Source organism: Rhinopithecus bieti, unplaced genomic scaffold, assembly GCF_001698545.2.
Source record: "Rhinopithecus bieti isolate Rb0 unplaced genomic scaffold, ASM169854v2 scaffold_31787, whole genome shotgun sequence".
NCBI classification, from domain to species: domain Eukaryota; kingdom Metazoa; phylum Chordata; class Mammalia; order Primates; family Cercopithecidae; genus Rhinopithecus; species Rhinopithecus bieti.
The window spans coordinates 4439048-4443607 of NW_016814655.1; the positions used below are offsets into that span (position 1 = coordinate 4439048).

A 4560-nucleotide genomic window follows, 5' to 3' on the forward strand; every position below is an offset into this window, starting at 1 on the left:
TCGTGCCACGGCACTCCAGCCTGGGCGATAGAGAGAGACTCTGTCTCAAAAAAAAACAAAACAAAACAAAACAAAAAAATATATATATATATGTGATGTTTTTCCCATAATCCCAGCTACTCAGGAGGCTGAGGCACGAGAATCACTTGAACCCAGGAAGCAGAGGCTGTAGTAAGCTGAGATTGTGCCACTGCACTCTAGCCTGGGCAACAGAATGAGACCCTGTCTCAAAAAACAAACAAAAGGAAATGTGATTTTTTAATATTACTCTTGTACCCTGCAACCCTGCTGAACTCATTCATTAATTCTTTTTTTTTTTTTTGAGACGGAGTCTCACTCTGTCGCTCGCCCGGGCTGGAGTGCAGTGGCCGGATCTCAGCTCAATGCAAGCTCTGCCTCCCAGGTTCACGCCATTCTCCTGCCTCAGCCTCCCAAGTAGCTGGGACTACAGGCGCCCGCCACCTTAGTAGAGACGGGGTTTCACAGTGTTAGCCAAGATGGTCTCCATCTCCTGACCTCGTGATCCGCCCGTCTCGGCCTCCCAAAGTGCTGGGATTACAGGCTTGAGCCACCGCACCCGGCCTCATTCATTAATTCTAATAGGTTTTTCTGTTTGTCTTTTAGTAGAGACAGGGTTTCACCATGTTGGCCAGGGTGGTCTCAAACTCCTAGCCTCAAGGGATCCGCCTGCCTTTGCCTCCCAAAAAGCTGGGATTACAGGCGTAAGCCACCGTACCGGCCTAAACCTAGTACTTTTGTCATCGATTCCTCAGCATTTTCTATATAGAAGATCATGTAATCTGTGAATAAAGTTTTACGTCTGTCTTTCCAATCCGGTGTTTACCTTATCCCTTCCAAGGTCTATATATTATTCATTTATTATAATCACACTGATAATTTTAAAGACTTTGCCCAGAGACGAGCCTGTGTTTTTCTAGTTCTTTAGATTTGTTTACTTTAAGTTAGCATATATACGTGAAGGATCTGTAACAAAATAGTCAGAAAATAATACAATCTAGAATACATTTGAGCTGCATTTGATAGTTAAAGAATGGAAAGTACTTATCTTTAACAGTATTGAATAGCCTGTCAATTATGCATATTGATGTGCTTAGCCAGGCCATTCCAATTTCCTTTGTCACCTACTAAATAAAGCCCAGAGGGGTAAAACTACTCTGCAAATACAAGTATGCATTCGCTGAACATCCACGCCATTGCCTGACGTCATTATTTGCATTATGAGTAAGAAAAACACAAGTGTGGCTTCAATCTAAGGGACTAATCCTCCTTTTACAAGCCAGAAAATAAATGCCCACTAATGTGGCATCAGAAGAGAGTTTATCAACTCTAACTTAATCAGGGCCATCAAGAAATAGGGGGAAAAAAAAAACAACACACGAACACTGACATACAGCCATAAATATGGTGTGTACCCAGTTCAGTGCAAGTCATGTTAAACATGACTTTTTATTCTTAAGGTGTTTGTTCTAAACCATGAAGTAATATCACTATATTCTTCTGCTCTTGCAATGTTTTGAGTTGCTACAGATTATGATACAAAGCCATTTGTAAAAGGGGGGGAAATGAGCTATAAAATCATATTAGAAATCTAATGGGACTGCAAACAAAATTAAAATGTATCTTTCCTGCTTAATATTGTAGCTTTATCTCCTACACTGATTTTTGTTCTTAATTGAAGGACAGCTTCATATAGAACCTTATAATGGTAACTATATTATCTGGGTCTTTTTCTTAACTGCTTTGTATATAAATTATACTTTACAAATATTTTACAAATACTAAATTTAAATATAGTTGGTCTACAGCATGTGACTTCTACATTTTAGACAAATGTTACATAAATATTAAAACCAAGAATCTAGACCTCACATCTGTTTTCCCAATATATTTATTCTTCAGAATTCGAAGCAAACTTTTATACATATTCAATATCTAGAAAGAGAAAACAGGAGAAAACTATCAAAATGATATTTGGAAAGAACATGCATCTTCAAACTAAAATGGCCTACCAATGGCCCAAACAGCAAGTTGTAAAAGACCTACTTCAAGATACGTCATTCCAATCTTTCAAAATACCAAGATTCTGAAAAGCTTCCAGAGAAATCAGTCAACTGCAGTGGAGCAAGAATTAGGACAAAACAGGCCTCCTCATTATTAAGACTGGATGCTTGCAGACAATGAAGCAATCCATAAGAATTCTCAGGGAAAATTCTCTTCAATCTAGAATTCCATTATCATCCCAACTCTCATCAAATGTTGAGCTAAATAAAAGGACTCAGAAAGTGTCCTTTCTCCTCACCCTTCTTGAGGACAGTCCTTACAGATATATTTCATCAAAATCAGGGAGTATGTCTAGAAAGGAGAGGATATAGGATCCAGGAAATTATCTAGGAAAGCAGTAATGGGAAGTCACAGGATGTCAGTTATGAAAAGGTCTAGAGAGCAGTCATTCCAGTTTGGAGCAACAGTGAGCTCTAGGAGAGGTTGGAGGTGAGAGGGAATAGAACAAGAGAATAAATTATACAATGGAGAGTTCAAAGATAATTGAAGATATAATAAAGGCAAATATCTCGTGGAAGAAAGGCCATGAGAAAATAAATGCTATACAAGGAAAGAAAGGTATACTACTAGGATATGAAGTGAACAATTTTTATATAATTATGATAATGTAAATAAATTAACTTTTAGATTCAACCTATTCACAATCGAAGTTTTTGTTTTGTTTTTTTAATCAGCGTCTTGCTCTGTCTCCCAGGCTGGAGTACAGTAGGGCAATCACAGCTTACTGAGCTTCAATCTCCCACCTTGGCCTCCCAAGTACTAGGACTCCAGGCATGCGCCACCATGCCCAACTGAGTTTTAAATTATTTGTAGAGACAAGGTCTCCCTATGTTGCCCAGGCTGGTCTTGAACTCCTGGCCTTAAGCAATCTTCCGGCCTCAGCCTCCCAAGGTGCTGGGATTACAGGCGTGAGCTGTTGCACCTGGCCCAAACATGTCTTAATTGCAGTTATAAACAGTATGAAATTTCATCAGCCTCCATGAAAAGGCCCTGATAATAAAAAGTAAAAAAAAAAAGATGGCAGAATATAGGGATACAAGAGGGATGGCCAAATAAAAAGGCAGAGGCACTGCTGTATTAACTACTGAAAGCAGAAAAACAATAGGAAAAAAAAAATGAAACCAAATCTTCATTCTTTGAAAAGATCAATAAAATTGATGAACCTCTAGAAAGATTAACAAAAAAGATAACATAAATTACAATATCAGGAATAAAAAAGAGGGGAATATCATTATAGACCTCACAGATAATAAAAGGATAGGATAATACGATAATTCTACACACACAAATTGGACAACTTCGATCAAATGGATCAATTCCTTAAAAACTCCAAACTATCAGGCCAGGCACGGTGGCTCACGCCTGTAATCCCAGCACTTTGGGAGGCCCAGGCAGGCGGATCACCTGAGGTCAGGAGTTCGAGACTAGCTTAACATGGAGAAACCCCGTCTCTACTAAAAATACAAAATTAGCTGGGGGTAGTGGTATATGCCTGTAATCCCAGCTACTCGGGAGGCTGAGGCGGAGGTTGTGGTAAGCCGAGATCACACCATTGCACTCCAGCCTGGGCAACAAGAGTGAAACTCCATCTCAAAAAAAAAAAAACTTTAAATCAATGCAATGCCTACCATCTTTCTCTAACCCCCACCCCCACCAAATGTAACACATTTTTAATAAGCTAACATGGTTTATTAAACTAGTACAGCCGGGCGCGGTGGCTCAAACCTGTAATCCCAGCACTTTGGGAGGCTGAGACGGGCGGAGCACGAGGTCAGGAGATCGAGACCATCCTGGTGAACACGGTGAAACCCCGTCTCTACTAAAAAATACAAAAAACTAGCCGGGCGAGGTGGCAGCGTCTGTAGTCCCAGCTACTTGGGAGGCTGAGGCAGGAGAATGGCGTGAACCCGGGAGGTGGAGCTTGCAGTGAGCCGAGATAGCGCCACTGCACTCCAGCTTGGGCGACAGAGCGAGACTCCATCTCAAAAAAAAAAAAAAAAAAACTAGTACTTGTAAGCTAGGGGCATCTAATTCTGAAATTATCTACATAGCCTGAAAACTTCCCCCAAAAAACTCTACATATACTAGAACAAATATTATTTTAAAGGCAAAGCTGAGTTAGCAAGAAAGAGGCCAGGTGTGGTGGCTCACGCCTGTAATCCCAGCACTTTGGGAGGCCAAGGCAGGTGGGTCATTTGAGGTCAGGAGTTCAAAACCAGCCTGGCCAACACGGCAAAACCCCAATCTCCACTAAAAATACAAAAATTAGCTGGGCATAGTGGCACATGCCTGTAGTCCCAGCTGCTCGGGAGGCCGAGGCAGGAGAATCGCTTGAACCCTGGAGGTGGAGGTTGCGGTAAGCTGCGATCACACCACTGCACTCCAGCGCTGGTGATACAGCGAGACTCTGTCTTGAGAGAAAAAAGAAGAAGAGGAAGAAGAGGAGGAGGAGGAGGGGGAAGAGGAGGGGGAAGAGGA

At 41.3% G+C, this 4560-nt stretch overlaps 1 protein-coding gene across 2 annotated transcripts in view; it reads right to left on the reverse strand.

The window, feature by feature from the left end:
• The window catches only part of CNNM2 (cyclin and CBS domain divalent metal cation transport mediator 2), a 175780-nt gene that overhangs the window by 88659 nt on the left and 82561 nt on the right, over positions 1-4560 (reverse strand). The window lies entirely within an intron of this gene.